This window comes from Lepidochelys kempii, chromosome 8, assembly GCF_965140265.1.
Source record: "Lepidochelys kempii isolate rLepKem1 chromosome 8, rLepKem1.hap2, whole genome shotgun sequence".
Taxonomy (NCBI): Eukaryota; Metazoa; Chordata; order Testudines; family Cheloniidae; genus Lepidochelys; species Lepidochelys kempii.
Window position 1 is genome coordinate 22,654,278 of NC_133263.1, and position 25,852 is coordinate 22,680,129.

At 42.4% G+C, this 25,852-nt stretch overlaps 1 protein-coding gene across 4 annotated transcripts in view; it reads left to right on the forward strand.

Annotated features, from left to right (window-relative positions):
- Positions 1-25,852, forward strand: part of HTR4 (5-hydroxytryptamine receptor 4) — a 209,055-nt gene that overhangs the window by 129,021 nt on the left and 54,182 nt on the right. The window lies entirely within an intron of this gene.

The window sequence follows — 25,852 nt, forward strand, 5'->3', positions numbered from 1 at the left end:
TATAGCCATCTCTTCTCATTCCCATGTTCTGGATGGGTTATCCAGACTCCTTCATTGCTTCTCCAGAGGTAGCTGCCATAATCCATAGGAAACTTGGTTGAGATTTTCAAAGCTGTCTGGGGATTTTGCTATGTGACTCCCATTGAAATCAACCCTTTAGCTGCCTTTGAAACACTCATCCCTCAATCTTGGAGGGCTTTAGACTTCTGCATCCTGCTCTGAATTCCAGTGGGTGCTCTGCTATCTTCTCTGTTGTGGAAAGGGAGGGAGAGTGGAAAATGGGTAAAAGGAGAGCTTCCGCACCCCTCGCATACATTCAGTTGTGAAGATTCTGAAGTCATCTCTGATGCTGTGAGTGTTCAGTAGGACTTGTGGGAATAGTTTGCACACATGATCTTTTAATGCTTTATGCTTCTACTTTACCTCTGCCAGGGGGTGTTACGGCACATTAGTGAAGGTATGAATTCTCAGACTCACATGGTGAGGTTAGTATTCTCATGACAGACAGGTAAACAGACACAGACTGGAGGATAGACTTGCCCAAGGTCACCATGTGAGTTAATGGGAGAACTAGGAACATAACCTAGATCTTCTGTTTCTCAGTTCTGTGCTTTAGTGGTACCATCCTTCTCCATCTTGGGCACTGTTTGGACATAGAGCATATAGAAAGGTGAGCTCAGGAGGGATAAAGTGATAAATCCATCAGTTTTCTTGCAGAAAGGCAGACCAAATAATATGTCTGTTCTCTTTCCATTGGGGAGAAGCCTCCTCACCTGCTGCTGATCTTATTTCTCTAAGCCAACCAAAGTACACGTTTTCCCTCTAACAAGAGCAAAGGGAGGAGGAGAAAATGCAGGCTCTGAAGGTGATGAACCATTGTCCCTTATATATACAAAATAAATAACCCACCTACCCCTTGCTCCACTCTCAGAACAGCAAGGCTGTATAAAATTCTTTGAACTCCATGCAGAAGTTAATGCCTAGCACTGTGCTGTAGCCTTATCAATTCCCCCCACAGAGACCACAGGTAATTGCTTCTATAAAGCTGAAGTCATCTTGATCCGGTGCTTTCTTTCTGCTATTTGCACAGTTGATCTGTTGTCACCAGTTTCTCACATGTCCGGGTTTTTTAAGTTTACCAATTATATGGCTTAGAACTCAGTAGGCATAAAAATAAATCCAGTCTGGTTGTTGGGAAGAAAAAGTTGTAATTTCCATAAAAGAAAGAGAGAATTGTTGTGTGAAATGGTATTTCCATCCCCCTGAAAGGTCTGTTTGGAATGTGTTGGGGAGACTGTCACTGCTGTGTGATATAGAAGCTTGCATGAAAAGAGTATTAACCAAGTATCTGTATCCAAGCAGATACATTCCTTTGGATGTCTCCTTCTCCCAGCAGTCATCCATGTTTGTGCTGGATGAACACAGCGGGTCTGTTCTTCTCTTTACACAGGAGCATTGCTCAGACTTCCCATGTGACCCTGGGCAAGTCCCTTAGGCCTAGTCCACACATAAAATTTAGGTCAACATAGCTACAGTGCTCAGGGGTGTGAAAAATCCACATCCCTGAGTGCCGGAGCTCTGCTGACCTAACAGACAGTTTCAATGCAGCTAGGCTGATGGAAGAATGCTTCCGTCGATCTAGCTACTGTCACTCGGGGAAGTGAAGCTGTTACAGCAACGGAAAACCCACTTCCGTGGCTGTAGTCTGTGTCTAATCCCTTAATCCCCTCAGCACCTGATTGCATCTCCACAGATCATTGGCCCATCGATAGCATTATGTCTTACATCCAACCGAGAAGTCTCCCTCAGTGCCATTAGCTACAAACTCTCCCTCCCTTGCATGCTATGCAAATCAAATGACACCCCATTAAAGTGGGCAGCCCTTGAGTGCACCCTCTGTGGTTCTCCAGGGATTGATTTCTGGGAGAAGTATCTGAGATACCAAAGCGAATTAGTCCTGATTGCAATAAAATGGGACTTGGTCAGTAGATTTCGGCAATAAATTAATTCCCAGGACAGCAGATCTTTGTCTCGCCAAACAGTAATTAAAATTACACCCAAGACATGAGTGATTGAAAGAGTGAGTGACTTAAAGAGACAGACAAAGCAATAGAGAACTGTGTGGAAGAATTAAGTCAGGAGGAAGGAGTGTGGCTCTCTCAGCAGAATTCAGATCTAACCAGTCCAGAGCATCTGATGTGTCACTATCTGTGGAGTGGGAAGCTCAGCGCACCAGTCCTCTTCTGCTGTTTATGGCTCTGGTGATGATGGAGATACCAGCTGGTGCTGCCAGATAAAGTTTCACCTGCATGGCCTTGCTGCTCTAGAGCATCGAAGAGCTAGTATCTTACCTTCACCATGCCTATTCAATGGTGCCTGTACACCTCACCTTCTCAATGCCCTCTGAATGCCCAACCCGCCCCTCCCCATTCCTCACACAACTGGTTTTTGAAGGAGGATTCCTTTGCGTAGGGTGGCACTAGCATTCTACATAGTCCTCCCCTCCCCCAACCACCAACTTCTTTCTGAGCAGTTGAGCTTTGGTCAGAACCAATCTACACTTGGGTTAGTTCTCAATGAGGTCTTTGCCGATACACTTTGTGGGTATAGCACAACCCCGCACACCAGGTGTACTCTAGCACTGGTCTGTCCATGCTTATATGTGCTCTGATGTTTCTGGCTGTGCCCCCACCCTGCAATATTTACCGAGAACCTATATCATGCTTGGCACTGCACAGCTGGGGAAACTGATTCTTAGACTATAAAGGACACACAGCCTCAGCAATACCGACACCTACAGCACATTGGGTCCCTGTATGAATCTGAGGTGATGTAAGAACCTAACTGGGCTAATTGTTGAAAGGCTTTGTGGAATATGTCTGGTTCAAGGAGGGATTTGAGGGGGGTTGTTTGGACATAAGAGGGAGACTTTATCCAGGCAGAAGGGGCATGAATTGAGGAAGGGGGAAGGATACAAAAAAGGCAGTGAGGCAGGAAGAGCAAAGGGAATAAGAGGGGAGTATGACTGATTTGGAGCTGCTCTGTAATAATTTAGGAATACTGTATATTGATATTGACCTGGTTAATGGGATGTTTACTGTATGAATAGATTGGGTTTGTGTAACAGGGGGTTATAAGTAAGGCTAAGATTTTGTCATGTATATTTTTTAGTAAAAGTCACGGACAGGTCAAGGGCAAAAAAGAAAAATTCATGGAAGCCATGACCTGTTCTTGACTTTTACTAAAAATATACCTGACAAAATGGGGATCTGCTGGTCCCCACACCACCTGAAGTGGGGCAGCTGTGCAGAGGTTAGGAGCCACCTGCAACAGCTAGGGGCTGCGGGGTACCCCTGCCACCTGCAGCTCCGGGGGTCTCTCGCTGCCCATGGGGGCCGGGAGCTGTGGGGTGCCCCCGCCTCCCATGTCGGCCGGAAGCTGCAGGGTACCCCCATCGGCGGTGGTCCAGGAGCTGTGGGGGTTCCCCCGCCATGGCCGGGAGCTTCAGGGTTCCCTGCCACCTGCGGTGGCTGTGGGCTCGGGAGTTACCCTGCCACCCATGGCGGCTGGGAGCTGGGGTTCCCCACCACCAGCAGTGGCCGGGAACTGTGCAGTACTCTGCCACCCACAGCAACTTGGAGCTCTGGGAGCCACCAGAAGCGGTGGGGGTACCCCATAGCTCCCTGCCCCTGCTGGAGGCAAGGGACCCTGCAGCTCCCAACCACCACAGGCTGAAGTCACGGAAGTCGCAGAAGTCATGGATTCCATTACTTCTGCGACCTCCGTGACTAAACTGTAGCCTTAGTTATAAGGAAATACCAGCAGAAAAGAAAAAGAATGGCAGAAGATCAGACACCCCTCAGGAAACACTTAGGAGTTGTTATGGGACAGTGCCAGAGCATTGGCTCAGTCTCTGATGAGCTTACAGGACTGATTTGGATGAGAAAGGCCAAAGCCCACAAATACAGAAGAACAAAAGAACCGTGGCTGTTTAAACAGGATCTCTCTTTTTGGAGAGAGGGAATTGTTCAGTGGAATCGGGCTGAAACATAAGGGCTCCCCAAGGTGTCTGAAGATGGTAGGCCTACCTAGTTTACCATCAGGGAATGATAAGTGTAGGTAAGATAGACATATGGGTGGATTATTTTAAAAAAAAATTTCTATAAATTCTTTGTTTCTACTTCAAAATAAACAACACTTATTGTAAGGAGGCTGCTTGGTCACAGAGTCCTGAAAGAAGAGTCTCAAGAACTGAACCCAGTGGGGCCTGCTGGGTATCATGAGTGATCCACAGGGTCCTGTAGCTCAGGGCTCGATCTAAGGATAGGAGAATTATGGAATTCCACCCCAGGATAGATAAAGGCATGTGGTTTAACACCCAGCCCTGAAATTCTGACCAGGAGACATAGGCAGGAGTAGAACCGTGCGGGGCCTCGCAGGTGAAGATGAGAAGGTTGAAATTATTGTGGAAGGTTAGGGGAAGCCAGAAGATAGATTCGAAGGTGAAGCAACATGCCAAAGCAGCAGGAGAGGAAATCAGTTCAGAAGGCATATAGTACATCTCTCTCCCTGTGCACAGTGATGCACCTGCAATCTGCCTGTTCCCTCATGGTGCCATCTGTGGACCCGGCCTGCTCCAGTCTGGCACCATCTGTGCTCCCCACACTTCTCCTGAGAGTCACACTTTAGAACAATACAGACATGACTCTGAAAGGGATGAATTACAAGTCCTACTCATTTCCCTAAACAGTTTTAAACAGATGGGTAATCACCATAGCAATAAAGCCTGTGCTAATGAGGAGTCCTCGCAGAAATTCACTCTTGATGGCGTGTTCCCTATCTACCTTCAACTCTCCTAGCCACTATCTCACTGGCTATGGCCACATTCAGGCTCACTCTCTTTTACGGAATTAGAACTAGGGCTAGGATTTTCCAATGTGGCCGCAGTGAATGAGTGTGTCTGCAAAACTGGGAAGCACAAACAAGCAATGACACCTGCACATTAGGTAGCTGTGCCCCACTTTTCTCAGCCTGCACACACAGACTCCCGGGTCTGCACATGTTGTGTCTAAGTTTGTAAATTTACTTCTTTCCATCCAGATACGCACAAATTGGTAATAGCACTTGCTGCATGATACCAGCATGCTCTGTGTATCACTTACTCAATCCAGTCTTCTCTAACAAGGTAGCCAGAGAGCTGCGGGGAGTGATGCATTTGTACCTGCTTTGGTGGGATTTTGTGTACAGGGGATGCTGTTTGAATCAGGAAATCCGGAGATTAGTTACAAAATGTGTCATTATGTTGCATTCTGATATAACGGACAAGCGTCTTTCAAGGACCTGCTTTTATGGCTAGAAATCCCTTCTTCTGCCTATACAGCTTCCCTTTATTCTTATCTGTTATCCATTACTGGGCATTAAACAGATGCCCAGCAATTAGACCTTCCTGAGTTGGACTAAAATGCATTCATTGCCATTTACCCAAAGGGTTTGGAAGCACCAGAGTTTTCTCCCATTTTCCAATCAGGATATACCAAGGATCAGAGGGGAAGACACTCCTTATTCCCAAACAGCTGGAGATTTATACTCTGAATATCTTCAGATGACAGCCTTTCAAATGCAGCCTCCCTCTTTTCTGGTCACTTGCCTCTCCTCCAGCTTTCCAGGGTCAGGGCTGTCCCTTGAGACGTGACAAGCTGACAGCATGGGCGTTTTTTGTCAGGGAAAATGCATTAGCCTCAGGTATGAGCTAACCTGTAGCATGACTTATGCCTCCATTGTCTCTCTCTCTCACTCATAAAATTCAAATGTCTATAAGCACCAAAACAGCTGCTTAGTAGGAAGGTTGGACTGCAAGGAGTAACTAAAAAGAGACAGTCCCGAGGAGTGCAAGATACTGTGGGCCAATTTCCTCCCCCACCCCACCTCCATTAGAATTCTATGGAAGCTAGGAGAATAACAGTAGAGAAGAATTTTTTCTCATATTTTTGCTGTACAGCAATAAACGTGCTTCCTCCACTCATTCATTCTTTCTCTCACACACACAGAAATTAGAAAAATATTTCTGGAGAGGGGACTGTGTTGTGTACAGTCTATCTGACCAGCAAGTTGCTACATTCCCACTGTGATATTTATGATGCTGGAAATAGAATGTCTGAACACTTCAAAAAGGACCTGGATTTTCTCTTGAGGGTGCAAGGGTTTCTACCAGAGATGGGGGAAGATTTCTCTTTAAACTAAAAATTTGCTTTTTCTGTACATAATGCAGCTTTGCTTGGACAAACTTGCTAAATATTCTGATCTTTCCCTTGCTCAGAGATGAAAGATTAAGTCAAACCCAAGATCTCCTGCTTGTCGGTAAATACCAAGCTGACCCCTGACTCTGTTTGAATTTCGGACTGACTATTTAGTTTGTAGGCTGCTTGGGTTGGCTCTGTTGCACTAAGTCAATTGGCAACGTGCACCTCTACCAGTACTCCAAGAGTGACTGGAAGTTTTGCTGCCCCTTGTCCCTGCTGAGCAATGGATAAGATAATGTAGAGAGAGCACCTCCACTAGACTATGCAGTAAACTCAGGAGCACCCCTAGTCAAGAATAGGTTGGTCATGGTAGAAAAACCCTATGACAAAGTTAAAATAAAAAAAAATCATTACATATTTTGCATTTGTTTTTAGCTCGAGCCCAGCTAGTGTGCATCTGTCTACCAATGCTGGGAGGCTTCTTCCCAGCTGCAGGGTAGAGATACCCAGGGAGAACTTAGGTGGGCAGAATGTTGCTACTCAAAATGGAATCTGACCAGTCCACAAGGGCTAACACCCCTAACTCCTGCAAAAACTGCCACGGAAACTTTAATGATCCCAGATGGTGGAAATGTTGGCTTTACATCTGTAAGATGTAGCTTAAGTATCTCCAGGATCACACTATTCTTTAGCAGTAGGGGGTGGGATATTGCCATATTCTGAATCATCCACAATGCTTCCTGCAGCACACTGGATTTCCATGGATGTTCTCCCATACATGATCAGTAGTAATCTTGCTCTGCTTAGGAGATCTGACATGATCACAGCCCATGGAACGATAGGAGGTGTAATATATTGTCTTCTAGCAGTGACCTTCCCAATGATAAAATCCACTGACCATGAAATTCACCTGATTGCAAAGTACATAAAATAACCAATTGACTACAGTGCCACTATTCCCACTGAGGAAATAACTGACCCAAGAATCTGAGAAAAGCTACATTTATGAAATCTCCCACACTCCAGCACTTTTGCTTTTCTGTGTGTCTATATTTAATTCCTCTTAGAGAAATTATTTTTAACAGAAATTTTATGAACTGGGTATTAGAGACCTGTGTGGTTTATTAGTGAAGCTGATAAAGCACTATTTTGATTCATCTGTCAAATTAAAATGGATTCCAGCCTCTCCAGTTTTCTTTCAAAATGTAAAGTTGCAGACGTCTATTTTTCTTCACTTAGGTAAATAGAATTCTTTTTTTATGTGCTGTTGTAATTTATTGGGCTGATTAAGTGTGATTGTACACCATTGTGCCCTCTGCCGACCTGCTCAAGTATGTTATTGTATTGCCTTCTAGGGGTTGGAAAGAGCCATGGAGAAATAGGGTTCCTTCTCTTTTATAGCTAATGGAGATTTCTTCACAGAGCTCATGGTTTTGGAGCAGAACGTCCAGAGTTCTATTCTCAGTGAAGCCTTTGTGACCTAGCATGCAGGGCTGGCTCCAGGCACCAGCTTTCCAAGCAGGTGCTTGGGGCGGCATTTAGAATGGGGCGGCAGTCCGTGTCCCGCGGTGGCAATTCGGCGGCAGCTCTGCCGCTGTTGTGGAGGCAGCAATTCGGCAGTGACTGCTTGTGGTGGCAAAATTGGTAGAGCCGCCCCTGCTAGCATGTGGGAGGGCTGATAACTGAAGCACACAAAATCATTACACAAGGGAGACTTAGGTGGTTTAGTGCTCTTTTTTTCATCATGGCATGAGCATCAGGTGAACACAGAGCTCAGAGATTTAGGGAACATAATTTAGAGGCAATTACTAGCACATGGCATGAATTTCGGATTTGCTATGGCTCTCCATTTTCATCTTGTGTCAGTTTAAAATAATAGAGCAAAAGGAGGAAAAGCTTATTTAAACTGTAACATTTAATGATGTTAAAGAATATTTCCCTCCAGGGTTTAATTTGGAAATGTTTGTTGGTTTCAGTTCTCTGGGCAATGTAATGGAAGGTGTTGTACAATACAATATTTCAATTCAAGAATAATGTTAAGAGACAAGAATAGCACCGTATAGCTTCAATGCATCCCTCTTGCAGGAAGTCAGAAGCTGTATTGTGTGGCTGCAGCTCATGTCATGACCTGACATCATCTGGAATAAAAGTTGTCTTACTTCTGTTATTATAAAGCACTAAGGGGCAGATTCTCTGCCCCACTCTACTCCTTTGCATCATTCAAGCAGCATATAGAGAGCAGAGACTGTCCACAACTCCCAAACTGGGCAATCTCCAGCAGGTATAGATCTGGCTACTGTGCTTTCCTCCCATCCACTCCCAGTATAGGTGGCATATAGAGGCTGGAAGGGGTAGTGGTTGGAGTGGAATGCTATCTCCCAGGTGGAAAATAGTGTCTTGGGGGGTCATAACTGGCTTGCACAATTTAGAAGCCCTGAGATTGCTCTAACCTATGCTCAGGACCAGGGACAAGCAGAGACTCAGGAAGCTGTAACCAGCCAATTGATAGTCCTCCTCTGCTGGCTTGGCCAAGCATAAACAAGACAGAGAGAATCTATCCTCAGATGATAGTGAGATAACCAGAACATTTGATACTGGCTGATTCAAGTCTCAATTAATAAAAAATTTAAGAGGGGAATATAATTAATGCCAATCAACATGAGTTTATAGAAAATTTATCTGCTGGGATTACAGGTTTGGTTGATAAAGGTAACAGTGTTGATAAAATATACTTTTACTTCTGTAAGGCACAAAATTTTGATTAAGAAACTAGAATTATATAAAAATCAGCATGGCACATGTTTTAAAATGGATCAAAACTAGCTAACTGATAGGTCTCAAAATGTAATTGTAAATGAGGAATTGTCATGGAGCAGCTGTGTTTCTAGTGGGATTGTTTCTTGGCCCTATGCTGTTTAATATTTTTATCAATGACCTAGAAAAAATATGAAATCATTATTGATAAAGTTTGCAGGTGACACAAAGCTTGGGGGACTGGTGAATAATGAGGAGGACAAGTTATTGATACAGAGCAATATGGATTGCTTGGTAAACTGGTTTTTCAGTATGGCCAAATATAAGGTCATGCACCTAGGAACAAAGAATGCAGTCCATACGTATACGTAGAGACTCTATCCGGGTAAGCAGTGAGTCCACTGAATGCATCCGATGAAGTAAGCTGTAGCTCACGAAAGCTTATGTTCAAATAAATTTGTTAGTCTCTAAGGTGTCACAAGTACTCCTCTTCTTTTTGCGGATACAGACAAACATGGATGCTACTCTGAAACCTGAAAAAGACTTGGGGGTCTTGGTGAATAATCAGTTGAACATGAGCTTCCAGTGTAATGCTGAGGCCAAAAGGGCTAATGCATTCCTTGGATGTATAAGCAGGGAATACTGAGTAGAAGTAGTGAGGTTTATTACCTCTGGATTTGGCACTGGTGTGACCACTCCTGTAATACGGAGTCCAGCTTGGATGTCCGCAATTCAAGAAAGATGCTGAGATAGGGTTCAGAGAAGAGCTGTGAGAAAGACTAAAGAATGGGAAAACATACCTCATCGTGAGAGAGCTGAGACGCTCAATCAAAAACAAAGTAAAGGGGTGACTTGATCACAGTCTATAACTACCTACATAAGGAACAGAAATTTGATGATAAAGGGCTCTTAAATCTAGCAAAGATATGACAATGGATGAAAATTGAAGGTAGACAAATTCAGACTAGAAATAAGTCACAATTGTTTAAGAGAGAGCCACCAGAACAGCTTACTAAGGTGGTGGGCTTTCAGTCAAGATTGCATGTTTTTCAAAAAGATCTGCTCTAGTTTAACCACAGCTGTTGGACTTAAGGCAGGAATTAGTTCAGGGAATTTCTATGGCTTGTGTTATTCCAGAGAGTAGATTAGATAATCACAACGGTCTCTTCCGGTCTTAAAATCTATAAATCTATGAGTAGTTGATCATTCCTAACCCAAAAACTCTTCAGAGAGGAAGTGACACAGATACGGCCATAAAAGTTCTTTGTTCTGTTAGAGCAGCTGGAACCCAGCATTTTGCAAGTTCCACTGAGGAGGGGGAAGAATGCCCTTGACATTGATCATATAAAGTTTGTTTTGAGGTTGTGTTTGGTATGGCATATTTCCATACTCACAGCACATTTCTCTGTGGCACTGCAGCATCATTTCCAGTGTAAAGGTGTGTGCTCTCATAAGTGCAGGATTATGGATGCCATTCACCACTGGCAAAAGTGGCTCAGCTCCATTGACTTCAGTGGATATGTATTTGCTAGTTATTATTATTCATTAATATTTGTATTGCAGTAGCACCTAGGATCCCCAGTCCATTGTGCTAGGCGCTGTACAAACACAGAGCAAAGATGCAGTCCCTGCTCCAAAGAATTTATCGCCTAAATATATGACAAGAGATGACATGTAGATTCAGCCAGATGGAGGAGCACAGGGAAACAATGACACATTATTGGTCAGTGTGATAGACAATAGTCTGAGCACACCAGCTGCCTAACTGCTGTTTGGTAGACATAAAAAATGCTTATGCTAATGGTGAATTCAGCCCCATCATTTGGAGAAAAGATAATAGAAGAAGAAAGCTTTTATGCAACTACAAATAACTGAACTAATAGCAGAGGGAGCACAAATATACAGTTTTATGGTCTGAACCTAATGCCCATTAATATCACTGAAAACTCTCTCATTGACTTTAATGGAACTTGGATCAGGCCCTAAATAAATTTCTTTTTGTGCAGCTGTTCTCTTTGTCCAGTCTTTCTCCTTCAGGTTAAGCATTGATGGGATGGTAGTAAATGTAGCCTTGTAATATCATTGGTTGAGATATTTAAACCTAGACTTGGCAATGCACTTGAAAAAAATATATTGTAGGGGGGACAATCTTGCATTGGGCAGAGGAAAGTGAGAGAGAGAGATGGGGAACTAGACTAAATAACTTAATTAATGTCTAATTTTAGGTTAACCTTAGTCAAGAGCAAAATTGCTTTTAATTTTATCTTCATTAACTTCTACTCTGAAGACTTGTTTTGTAAAAACCTAAGGGGTAATTAGACATAAAGTGAAGAAAAATGTTGCAATTTATTTGATGAGATTTCTTATAATTTTTAAAAATGTTTTTCCAATATTGGCAATAAAACATATGCTCCAACTTCTGAGGGATGCTTGGCATTTTAGCATAATAGCCATTGCCTGCATACAAGATTTTTAAAGTAAGTTTCACAAATGCTGAGATTGGCAGATCTTTAAGCATAGGATCAAAAGGCAGAATACGGAGAGCCATAAATGTTAGTGAAGGTAATTAACCATTGACACAACTTACCTATGGATGTGGTCAATTCTCCATCACTTGTGAGCTTTAAGTCAAGACAGAATCTCCTCCTTAAAGAGATGCTCTAGCTCAAACAGAAGTGATGAACTTGATGTAGGAATTACTGGGTGAGGTTTTATGACTCATATTATGCAGGACATCAGGCTAGATGATCATAATGGTCCCTTCTGGCCTTAAAATCTATGAGTCAACAGCAGAGAAACCCCTCACCAGAACAAAAAGAGAACTGCACATACACCAAAGGAGCTGAAAACTAGGTGTGCTCTGTACAGCATTAAAGGCAGTTAAATTTAAGATTCAATCAGCACCCTCTGTATAATTGCCCTGCCTTTTCCTCCCTGGCTGAGCTAGATGGAAGAGCAACACATTTAGTCAATTTTAAAGGGCTGTCAGACTGCAGATGTGAAGCCAAGGGTATTTGTGATGGTCAGAATGTGCCTAGAATGGCGAGAACCATACATGGAGACACAGACAGTGAGGCAGAAGAGACATGAAAGACCATTTAGAAGTGTCTCTCATCAAGCACTGGGCTTCCTTCCTTGTCCTTTAGGTTTCCAGTGGCTTTTCCCTGCCTGACCCCCGCACTCACTCCTTCAATAAATGCTCTCATTACTGAGCTCTGTCTCATGCAGCCTTCTAAGCTCTTATTTAGCTGCTTCCCTTTCAATGTTAGGACAGATGAGTTAAAAAGGAGAGCTGGGAGCAATGGAAAAAGGGCAAGCCCACCATTATATACACACTTTAATTGCTTCTTATAATGAGGTATATTTAGGAGGAAAAATACCTTCTTTAAAAAAAAAAAGAAATATTTGCCAGTAATACATATGGGGCCAGATCCTCAGCTGATGTAAATCAGCCTCTTTCTAGCTCTGTTTACTTCAGTGGAATTATGTTGATCTACACCAGCTGAGGATCTTGCCTATGTTGTTTAACAAGCACACTAGCTACATCTCACAGGCTTCCTCAGGCCTGTTGAAGTTTAACCTGAGTGGGAATGGAGCAGAAGATGTCAGTGGGGTCACTAGTATGTGAGGTGTCTTTGAGCTATAGGTTCATTACACATTGCCGCCTGGCTAGCCAGCCTTTATGCTGGATCATTATTTCAAAGTGCCTCCCTATAAAAACCAACCGTCAGACAAAATTTCAAAGGCAAGAACTCGGGACCGGTGCTACATAGAGAGAGGAGACTGGAGTCATATCTAGAAAGGAAAGAGTGTGACTTGTAGTGTTACTAAATCAAAGCAACAAACATGGTTGGGGATTTTTTGTGGCTAGTAATTGTACTGAAGAATTGATTCTAGGCTGTGCTTAATGTGTGAAATATATTCACAGCTCTGCTTTAATTCTTTGTTTGGAGAGGGTGACAAGATTTCACAACTATTGAAGCAAAAACCCTTCAACATGGGGGTCAGGGGAGGTTGTAGTTTTGCTGAATCCTTCCCTTTTACTTGTAATTGTAATAGATTTATTGGTCTTGTGTTCTCCCCCGGATAAAAAGCTGAGGTGCTTATTTCTTTTTACAGAGCTGTCAACCTGGAAGTTTAGGCTGAGTTCCCCACACCCCCAACCCTTTTTTTTTCTTTCCTAGTGTTTTGTGCAAAATTTAAACCTTTTCAGGTCTAATACCAGTTATCAGATATTTAAATACTTCAGATATATCTAGGCTTTTGCCTGGTTGTTTAGAATGATCCTGCGAAGTTCAGGAAAAGGGGGTGTGGAAGGGGTGCAGTCTTCTTCCCACAGACCTCAAAAGTTCACTGGCATCCATCCCCTGTTGGGGGACCTGTAGCATCCCTGGTTTATCCGGATCATTGGATTATAGTAACACTGATGGGTTCACTTAAGGAATCTGTGCAACAATTGTGCTGCTTCATCTGTGTGATGCATTCACCAGCCCAGGGAAGCTCTGCACTAGGCAGGTAACATACAGACTACATATGCCAGCTCTGGTTTCATGTTGTTCCTAGTGAGACACCTGCTGTGTACCTGTTCTGAAACTCTCTGCCCATTTACAGTTGTCATTTCTCCTCCAGACTCCTGAGCTAATACCAGTATTTGAGCCATATCCCTGTTGGTGGGGAGTCCTTCTTATAATGGCAATGATTTGCCAGCCTCGACAGCGTTAACTCTGGCTGCTGTGCTGTGGCCTGGTGCACAGCTTAAAAATGCCTCATCAGAAAAAGCCAAGAATCTTACAATAAGACAAAAGCTTCTTGTAATTGCACTGAATTAATATCAATATAATTAATATCAAGATATTTATCTTATTTTATACAAGGGAGAATGGATTATGGCTTTAAAATACCACAATTTCCTTTATTTTAAGTAAGATATTCTCTTTTTTCAATATGTCTGTATTTTGAAAAAACAGATTAGTCTTGAAATAACCCCTTTTGTTATGTGGGAGAAGATAAGATTTATGATTGACATCAGAACTTCTACTTTGTCTGTCAGTTTGACTCTGGAGGTGAAGCAAAGTTACACCCAGAGTACCTCGAGTCTGGGAGCTCTGGGAGCGACTGTAATATCAATACATTCTAGTCTATTTTTAATTGTACAGTATGTGCTTTGGCTAATGAAAGCAGCCAATATATTTGCAAGGTGACACTGCGAATCCTCAGTAAGAGTGTCTCTCTGTTCTAAGACTACCTCTTGCTGGCATCCCACTAGAGATATCCACCTATATCCTGGTTTTCTGTATGATTCACTTTATGTCTGGGTTCCTCTGAAAGCCCCTTCTGCAGGGAGCAATTGGGATGCTCCGTTGGTATTTTCAGAAGCTTAGGGCATTGCAACAGCTCTTGTTTCTATCTCCCTTCTCTGCTCGATTCGAGTTCTGTAGTCAGCTATTCTGCATCCAGTAGCATCATCAAAGACACCCTCATCCCCGAGCTCCTGGCTCAGCCTAGTGGCTTTCTGCAAGGCATCAATTAATCTGTCTATCATTTATGAGTAATAGACAATAATTTGGCTTACAGAAGCCTGCAAAGAATCACATGTGGTAACTTTACATTGACAAAGCTCTGTCCAGCTCTGCAGGAAGGCAGCCCTGATTAGAAGGGCAGCATTTATGAAAACCGAAGTGGAGACAATGGAGGGGAAAGCGGGGACAGCAATGGCTGCTATTGCTGTAGATTGACAAGCAGCCCAAGGCTTATTCTGTATGTAATTTTTGTTGGTTTGATTTCATTTTCTCCCTGATTCAAATGTAAACTTTAACTTAAATTAAATGTTGTCTCTGTAAATTAAACCTCTCCAGTCTTTCATGTGCACAACTGTTTCCCAATGCTCTCTGCTTTGCCTGGCCAGCTTGCATAATGAATAATTTGTCTCCTGCATTTTGGAAACATTGGCATGTAGCATGAATATTATTTCCATACGGAGTGCTGGAGAACAATGGTAGCTATTTCCCAGGTGTTTCAGCAATGCATCGCTACAGATGGACCTGTAGCAGCTACTTCAGTTCTCTCATCAATTTTCCTTCTACCCAGCATCTCTGTGCACAAAGCCCAGAGAATCTACTGCTCCTCCTATCTTGCATGTTTGCCACAAACTGTGTCTCTGATGTAAGTACTAGCTGACAGAGAGAATGCACAAAGATGCAGTCCACATATCTGCAGGGACAGTGCCCTGAATGAAAATAAACTGGCTTTTCAGCACTATGTTTGCATCCTTCTAGGTCTCCTGACAGTAAAGGCAGCAGTTCCTGTTCTGCGGAAAGCTATTTGAATGGTAATTTTAATTGGTTTGGAGGTTTTGATGAAAAGGCAAGACATTAGCTATTGGAAAAACTGGGTATTGGGAAGGGCTCAAGTGAAATCAGATTAGAGAGCATCAACCAAGTGCCATTATTGGATTGTATAATTTCGTTCCAGTCCTGTTCCCCGCATCAGCTTTATTATAATGATAGATATTTATGCAGGCTTATCCACCACAAATGGAACACACATGCTGCGCCTTAAATGCAAAGCTCCATGCGTACAAAGCGCTTCTCGCTCTCTCTTTCATTCAAGGGCATGGTAGCTGGGCTTCTCCTATCTAATGAACCCTATACCAATGGCACATCTCTTACAACACTCAGAATGCTTGAAGCCTAGGGATGGTGTGATAAGGAAGTGGTTGTATGGAGATTTGCTCTATACTTAAGTCTGGTCTCCCCTCCATTAAAACCATATCTCCCACTGACGCTAATGGGAACTATGTATGTGTGTTGTTGGACATGCAGTTTATACTCAACATCTCCCAGAGCTTCCGGTGGGATGGGGTGGGGTGACTCAACATCATCCCTCATTACAAGGCAGTGCCCAAAAGGCATATTCCTGCCCTGAGATGTGAACACTTGTTGAAGATTTAAAGTCTGATCCAAAGGCCATTGGAGGCTTTCCATTGACTTTGGAGGGCTTTGGATCAAGCCCTTAGGGGGATTTGTGGTATTATCCTTGGTATCCCAATTAAATTCCACCTACATCCCCCTTCTGTATTTTCAACTGCAATCTTTTCTGCCTCCTGCCCTATGTCATTGTATAGTTTTGATGTGCATTGTTAATCAGCTTTGCTCCCCAGAAGCTGCTGCATTTCATCTTTGGACACAGGAACTCTTGGACAGTCCATATCAACATTTGCAAAGTGCTTTGTGTTCCTTGTGGATAAAGGTGCTATATAAATAGAAGCTACTTTTGTTATGTTGTTCATTGTGGCTGCAGATATACTTACATCTAAAACTTAGAACTAATCATTTAAGTGCACTTTAATTTTAGGCTAACTTTCTTAAAAAGTCTTTTCCTTCCTCACTGCTGAAGGAAATGCTTTTTAAGTGTATCTCTGGGGAAGGGTGGGGACTTTGAAGAGCTGGTTAATTCAATCAAATGCCACATGGATTGTTCTGGGAATATTTCACAAAGATCTCCCAGGCTTTCCTCCCCAGTGAAGGAAGAATGTGACCACTTTGTGGATAGTAAACACTGCAGGTCCATAGGATCCCTTAGCGACTTCCCGGGTGTTATAAGCCCTGTGTTGAGCATGGTAACTGGAGAGGAAAAACAATTACGTCAAAAGCTGTTCGGAGCTTGGAAACTATGCGTTTTCTACGTTTGTAGCAGAACACTGTAGGGAACTGATTATGGCCTCTCCCTTCCACTTCCTGGCAACACAAACATGCATTTGTCAATACCCCTCTTACCACTAAGCACCTCAACATAAAACTTTCCCTCCTTCTCTATGCCATCTGAGCATGGACTTTCCCCATCAAACCTTGCCATCTCCATTTTCTCATATGTGCTGTCTCCAGTTGCTAGTATAAGTCTGTCTTATATTTGTGGATTTATTTATCTTTAAAAGGGGTCCTGCAAGGTTTTAACAAACTCAGAAGTAGGAAAGGCTCCTGCGGCATGTGTAAAATGTATGTAAATCTGCTATATGCTATTTGCCCAGAAGATCACTGAAGGGAAAATGGGCAAGTGTCCTTTATGATTGCCTGATATAATAAAACCTCTCAGTCTTACACAGATTTGAAGAACTTAGCTCTCATCCAACTTCCAATAGAGAACACAAAGAATGCTTCATGAGAAGAGCCGAGGGAAAATTTTGCCTCCCATACTCCTTCAAAATCAGAATTGCATGGGCTACACAAATTAAGTCCACATCAGCTTCAGGAGAGAATCAATGTAGCACAGCCCTCTAACATGTAACTTCTTCTAACAAGCCCTCAAATAAGATAGGAGCTTCCTGTGCTTGCAGCATTAATCCATCTTGCACTGGCTCTGAGCCTCAGAAAGCCTGCCACTAAGGGGCTACATCTAATAAGGTGAACACTGCGGCCCAGTGCTCAGATCCCATGGTGATGAGCGCAGTAGAAAAGCCTAGACCCATAGATTCACTAATGGGAAAATCTTTGTAGTTAAAGTCAAATCAATCCACCTCATTTGGCATTCATAGTCAGAGGTTCTTCAGGTGTGAAATGTGTAAATTCCACAGGAACCATATTGCAACACACAAGGTACATCCTGGCTGGAGGAGGAGGAGGAAGGAATACTATGGGCTAGCACAAGGACTCATGCAAGTCAGAACACTGGGTTCTTCCAAATCTGCAACTGACTCACTGTGTGATCCTGGGAAAGGCATTCTTCTCTGAGTGTCTCATTTTATTCATCTGCAGAAATGGGCATGCTAATCCCTGCCTATCTCTGAGATGGTTCAGGGTTTAACTAATGTCTGTAAAGCTCCTCCAGAACCTTTGATAACAGATTGCTAAATATATAAGTGCAAAATTGCTTATTTATTTCCCAAAAGTGGGAAAAACCCTTCATCTAACACATAGAGGCTGGCCCTCCCCAGCTGTTGAAGTCATCCAGTTGATATCAGCATGTACCTGACTTTACATTTAGATCTAAAGGATAAAAAGCCTTTTGTGCAAGTCTGATAACATCTATTATTTTGGAAAGGGAGCATCTGGAGAATGAAAGTCCAAAGTGCAATCAGCAATGGCCATTGAAATGACTTCAAATAACTTGTCAGAGATGCTGGGAATTTTTCTCTGGTGCACTGAAAACCCAGTTCATTCCTCTTCTTTGCCCACCATGTCCTTGCCCAGACATCAAAGAGATAATCCTTCAGTGCAATATATGAGTCAATATTTGTTCAAGATGAAGTTGCAAAGCCCGCTCAGCATCCCATCTGTTCCTACCAATTCTCTTTGTGGTGGTGAATACAATAATCAACTTCACCTTGTAAACAGGTTGGCTAATGAGCTGGATGAAGGTATTTCTCAGATGGAAGCTACACCAAAGTACTTTGTCTCTGTGAAGGCTATGAAGAGAACTGGATGAGATAATGAACCAAGATTAAAAATAATTAACTACATTTTATTTTGCAAGAAACTCACTTTCTCTAGGGCCAGATTGTGATGCCATCATTCACATTGGCTTTGACTTACCACACTGTCCGAGCCTCACAGTCACACAGAACGGAGAGAGGAATCTGCTTACAGCTTCAGGTGTCCAGCTCCTGCACAACATAGGCCTATACTCTCCCCTCCCTATTCTGTTTAAGTACCTGTTGTTCCACTGACACCAGCTTTCCATTTGCTTGTGGGTGGAGTTCCCCAGGAACAGGGAACTGATCCATCTGTCATCTCCAGCCAATTTAAGGCCACTTAGCTCTGCAGTGCTTTAATGGAACATAGTAGTCTTAGCAAACCAGAGAATCTGGCCTATTGAATAGGATCTTGAAGTCACATTGGAGTCAGTGGGGCTACTTATGGCACAAGGTATTACTCAGATACCTTGTGATCGGTCTCAAGGCCTACTAAATTTCTTGTTAAAGCTAGACTGTGAGCTCCTCTGGCAGGGAACCTCCTTCTTGAGTGTTTGAAAAATGTGTATATATACACTACCATAATTAAATGATGAATAATCAAAGATCAAGTTTGACCATAAACACTAAAGATGGGAAAGATTTACAAGAATTTCTAGTCTAACCCCAAGCTGGCCAAGGCTGGATTGGTCCCTACAGTAAATTTTGTAGCCTAATGTAACCAAGGGAACTTCTACTACCTCCTCTGGGCTGGGTGAGGAGGCCTGTTCCATGGTTTGTAATAGACTTCATGGTTAGGAACTTTTTTCCTGGTGTTTATCCTAACATTTCTCTTTCCTTAATTTCATTCTATTATGCATAGTTAAAAATTATACCAACCTAAACTATTCTTCACCCTCTTGATAGTCACACCCATGATATCTAGCACCTGAAGTCTATATTAGCAGTTAGCACAAGGTAGAGCCATGGTACTGTGTGAGTTAATATGTTTGAAACTAGCCTACACATTCTACTCCTTAAATCATTGTCCATGAATTTCCTAGGAGATCACTGAAGCATAGAAATGTTCCTAGCATTGCACATCAAGTATAATTAATTGCACTGCAGGTGCTGGGAGAAAAGTAACACTAGATTTTATGGTAGCTAGTGTAAAGTTTTTTTAATAACTTCAGTACTGTTATACGAATATATGTTAGTCATCATAGGCAGAAAGAGCACAGAAACATCATGAGGGATGTCAGTGAGCAAGATACCAGTAAGTCCTGGCTGGCATTAAACACAATTCTCTCCCACAACAACTTTGAGAAGTGTGCATGATTGTAACTTAAATCTTGCGGGCCCCAAATGAGGAACAATGGAAGGACAAATGAAGAGGAAGTTTGAAATGACAATGAATTCAGTTGTCTGGATTAGAAGAAACAATATTTTCCAGAAACTAGTTTCCTGATTTGCTATCTTTAATGTCAATAATGAAAAATAATCAATAATGGGCTAGAGCTGAAAGCAGCTATAGGGAAAGGTAGATTTTACTGAAAGATCATTCATGAGATGTGGTAATATGTAGAGCTATGGCCATAAAAAGAATGTTTTTCCACAGTTTTTCCATGTACTCAGAGTGAAATGATGTTAAGTATTTCCTGCTAAAGATACACTCATACATCTTCCATCAATTGCTGTGCTGTGAGTAGCTGGTAAGAAAAAGAGTTTAGATACTGTCTCACAAGGTGAGACAACTGGAATCAAGCTGTTTCATCATGGAGAAAGAACAGGAGTACTTGTGGCACCTTAGAGACTAACAAATTTATTAGAGCATAAGCTTTCGTGGGCTACAGCCCACTTCATCGGATGCATAGAATGGAACATATAGTAAGATATAACACCACCCTATACCAGAAACCTACTGACCGCTATACTTACCTACATGCCTCCAGCTTTCACCCTGACCACACCACACGATCCATTGTCTACAGCCAAGCTCTGCGATACAACCGCATTTGCTCCAACCCCTCAGACAGAGACAAACACCTAAAAGATCTCTATCAAGCATTCTTAAAACTACAATACCTACCTGCTGAAGTGAAAAAACAGATTGACAGAGCCAGAAGAGTACCCAGAAGTCACCTACTACAGGACAGGCCTAACAAAGAAAATAACAGAACGCCATTAGCTGTCACCTTCAGCCCCCAACTAAAACCTCTCCAGCGCATCATCAAAGATTTACAACCTATCCTGAAAAATGATCCCTCACTCTCAAAGATCTTGGGAGACAGACCAACCCCCCAACCTGAAGCAAACACTCACCAGCAACTACACACGACACAACAAAATCACTAACCCAGGAACCTATCCTTGCAACACAGCCCGATGCCAACTCTGTCCACATATTTATTCAAGTGACACCATCATAGGACCTAATCACATTAGCCACACCGTCAGGGGCTCGTTCACCTGCACATCTACCAATGTGATATATGCCATGGTGTGCCAGCAATGCCCCTCTGCCATGTACATTGGCCAAACTGGACAGTCTCTGCGCAAAAGAATAAATGGACACAAATCTGACATCAGGAATCATAACATTCAAAAACCGGTAGGAGAACACTTCAACCTCTCTGGCCACTCAGTAAAAGATTTAAGGGTGGCAATTTTGCAACAGAAAAGCTTCAAAAACAGACTCCAGGGAGAAACTGCTGAGCTTGAATTAATATGCAAACTAGATACCATTAACTTGGGTTTGAATAGAGACTGGGAGTGGCTGGGTCATTACACATATTGAATCTATTTCCTTAAGTTAAGTATCCTCACACCTTCTTGTCAACTGTCTAAATGGGCCATCTTGATTATCAGGACAAAAGTTTTTTTCTCCTGCTGATAATAGCTCATTTTAACTAATTAGCCTCTCACAGTTTGTATGGTAACTTCCAACTTATCTGTATGTGTGTGTGTATGTATATATATATATATATTACTATATGTTCCATTCTATGCATCCGATGAAGTGGGCTGTAGCCCACGAAAACTTATGCTCTAATAAATTTGTTAGTCTCTAAGGTGCTACAAGTACGCCTGTTCTTTTTGCAGATACAGACTAACACGGCTGCTACTCTGAAACCTGTCATTATGGAGAGTTATTTCTGGGCAGTTCCCAGAGTTTCGGTTGCTATCTTAAGGCTGCTGGTTTGTCCTGTTAATGGATCAGGAGCTGACAAGCTGATGGTTGGGTGACAGACTCAAGCAGATTGTTGTTCTTTCTGTTTTGTTTTTTTCTTTCATCAAGTGAGGGAGGACATTTCAGAGATGGAAACTTGATAGAGCTTTCTGGGCTTTCGGATGCAATAGAAAGGAACTCATACTGTGGTAAACTCTGCAGGGGGAGGGATTGATTCAGTCTCTCTTCAGGTGCCCAGATCTTACTCTTCATTCCAAAGCATCTTTCAGAACTCCCCTGCTACTGACAGATCTGGGCTCTTTTGGATTCCTTCCCCCATGAATCTGAATCCTCCCTGATGCAGTGATGCCCGTAACATACGAAAAATTGACCACAGCTTCTAGCAGCTGCTGTTCTGCAGAGAAGGTTTCTAATTGTACATAATAGCCTGATTCCTTTCCCTACTACACTGTGAAAAGCTGTTCCTAGCACGAACAGGATACAGGTACCAAACACGTAACTACCTTCCCCCAAGAAGCAATACCCCAAATCTGACCATTCAGCACCTCCAGGGCCCTAGCTGTCCTGAGTCTGCAACAATGTTACATTAACAGTAGAACCAGACAGCAGCTCATCAGTTTGTGTTGGCTGCAAGTCCACACTGAGTCCAGGGCAGCTAAGGGTCATTTTAGAGGTGGTTTATCAGACTATATTTTGGAGAACCTTGCAGACATAAGGGAGTGGCTATCAGATTGACCTGAGTCTGTCCCTGTGCAGGGAATGGAACATTTTATATCCTCTCTTGTTTTTTTCTTAGTGTTTGACCTTTGAATAAGTGTGATAATGCGTCATGACAGTCTCATGGGAGCATCACACTGCTTTGAAACCCACTCATAAGGCATCAATTCACTGCTAGATAATCACTGAAATTTCTGTAGCGCTATAGGACCCCAGGGCTCTTTACTGAATGGTAGACAAGCTATATTTAGGGAGCACTTTATTTGCTACTGAAATTAAGCCAACTCTAATATGAAACATGACAGCTATTTAATTGCACACTACAACACTTCACAACAGTTTAAGACAGGAAGTGAAGGAAAAAACATATTCACTTATTATTTCAGAGAGCTTTTAAAGGGGCAGAATATTATTACCAGAGGTGGAATTTGTCCAGACACATGCACTAACATTTGTATATTTACCAAAAAAAAAAAAAAAAAAAAGTGTCATGAAATTGGTAGCACCCTATGTTAAGGAGACTTCCATAAATAGTTTTATTATTTCGTAAAGTATAAGCCACTTTATAGTATACTGGAGAGCAATAACAGATTAAGTTCATGTATTAAAGATATACATTGGTTCAGTACAATTTATGCCTTATAGTTTCTTTTGTTAACAGATTGTCATTGTATAATTGGTTAAGCATTTATTACTAATGCATTTTATAACACTTTATAATACACTAAGGGGGTAACTGCACTGAGTTTTCATTTATAGGTAAGGATAAAACAGTTATAAAAGACACCTTCATTTAAAGTGTTACCATGGTATCTTTAATGATTTCAAGTGGCTATGAGCTCAGTTTGAAATTATTCAAAAGTGAGCACCTGCAATAGTGTAATGGCACCTAGCACCACCCTGGGCCATGGGTTCAGCAGTAACTCAGCTGGTATAATGACAGGTTTCAGAGGAACAGCCGTGTTAGTCTGTATTCGCAAAAAGAAAAGGAGTACTTGTGGCACCTTAGAGACTAACCAATTTATTTGAGCATGAGCTTTCGTGAGCTACAGCTCACTTCATCAGATGTTTACCGTGGAAACTGCAGCAGACTTTATATACACACAGAAATCATGAAACAATACCTCCTCCCACCCCACTGTCCTGCTGGTAATAGCTTATCTAAAGTGATCAACAGGTGGGCCATTTCCAGCACAAATCCAGGTTTTCTCACCCTCCACCCCCCCACACAAATTCACTCTCCTGCTGGTGCTAGCCCATCCAAAGTGATGGATGGGCTAGCACCAGCAGGAGAGTGAATTTGTGTGGGGGGGTGGAGGGTGAGAAAACCTGGATTTGTGCTGGAAATGGCCCACCTGTTGATCACTTTAGATAAGCTATTACCAGCAGGACAGTGGGGTGGGAGGAGGTATTGTTTCATGATTTCTGTGTGTATATAAAGTCTGCTGCAGTTTCCACGGTAAACATCTGATGAAGTGAGCTGTAGCTCACGAAAGCTCATGCTCAAATAAATTGGTTAGTCTCTAAGGTGCCACAAGTACTCCTTTTCTTTCAGCTGGTATACTCACTTCCAACTTTCAAAATCATCAGCATCATTACTACTGCTGTACCTAGGCACTCACTGAAAGCCTCCCCTTCAAAATACTCCCCAGCTTAGCTTATAAGATCAGACAGGAACACAGCACACAGTATCTCCACATGTTGGTTCACTTACTGGAGAAGGTTCCATTATACATACAAACAAATTATTTATTGAAATATAACAATACATTTAAAATATTTAAAAGATGCTAAAAATGCACTTTGGCAAGTATTATTAAAATAGTTTCTACCCATTGTTGTTTATAATTATAACAAGTCCTTGTTAGTGAGAAGCTAAATTGGTTTCCTTAAAATAATATGCCTCATATCATGCACATGTTCATATTGATTTGTCATTGTAACAGTTTGATTGTCTTTAAACATGAAATGCTCACAGTGGTGTGTTGTTGTAGAGTTACTCGTGATGGTTAAGCAGTGCACACTGCTTTGTTGTTACTGTATAGGACTGTGGGCATTCCTGACATTTTCCCCCCAACTCTGAAGAGGATTGAAGTATTTGCTTTAAAAACAAAATAAACTGATAGGCCTTGGTTTTCAGAGGCTTCAGTTGGACTTGTGAGTGCTTAGCCCTTCTGAAACTTAGGTGATTATGGATTTGCAAAGTTCATGTGCATTTTTAAGAAAAATTGATCTAAAGCTATTTGGAAGGGACAGAAGCGGTGACCTGTCTCTTAGAATATTCAAAACTATGGACAGAACTGGGATGTACAATAAACAATGGTCCCTCATTTTCAGTTCCTAAGCCTAAGAGATGGTAGAGACATTCAGGTGTTCCCTTTGCCCTGCAGCCCTATCCTTCCCCATTTAGCACAGCTGAACCTTGACAGCCCTATGACTTGGGTTCTTCATCAGTCCTTTCATGCAGCATCCCAAGCGTCTTTCCTCACCACTGCCATTTTTGTCCATCTGCATTACAAATAACACAGAACCAGGCAGACATCGTGGTCAGCTGAGCCCCTGGTAGCTTTCCTCCTCAAGCTCGATTATTCACAGAGGAGAATTACATTAGCACTGCCCGAGATGCTACTTATATGACTATTAAAGCCTGTTAAACCAACTCAGTGGCACTGACTTCAGGGAAATGAATTAAAGAGCAAGTCAAAGAAAGGTTAAGCTGTTTTGGTGCCATTCCAAAGTCCATCTGTTCTAGAAACATCACCTCCTCCATAGAAGGAAGGCAGAAACTAAGGCAGGTGTGAGCTCCACAGACAACTTTGTGACCATAAAGGAAAAGCACTGGCATATCCCAATTCCCACCCACCCCCAATCTTACAACTATTTCTGATGTTTAAATTTCTCAGTGAAGTTGTGGACTCCCTTTGCAGTCTATCAGTGATCAGCTGGAGGGACTGCTCCCTTCATCCCTGTGGCTGAGCACCAACTCTGCATAGAGCTCAGCCCTTGCCAGCATGAGATGGTGAAGATGGGGACTAGGTGCCAGCCCTATCATTCTGAAGAACATTGAGCATTAAGAAACCACTTGCTGGGACCTGTGGTCATACTTATTTCCCATTAAACTTGGGTGTAGTGGAGAGATGGCCAGCTGCATGTTTTATGCAGCAAACAATTATTAGAACTTTGTGCTGGATCCTGGCTGCCAGCCACTGGAAGAGCTTTACTAGAAATGAAATCACAGTTGTCCCAGCTGTGCACTTCAGCCTGAAGAGTTCTGATAAAACAGGGACTAAGTAATTAGTCAGATGTGTACATCTAGAAAAATAGGCAGACATTCCCATGTCCAGTATAACGGAGTTGTCTGAGCATCCTAGGATTGCCAGCTAGAGGTGCTGTAGATAATGATGTGTCCACTTTTCCACCATAAATCCAGTTTCTCAGAGGCTGACATGTTAGTTCTTTATGATGGGTGGGAATGAGGGGAGATTGATATGTAGCCTCACAGTGTAGATATGGAATTTATCTGCACCCTTAGCAGAGACAGGTCGCTTTCATAGATGTAGCTGAGAG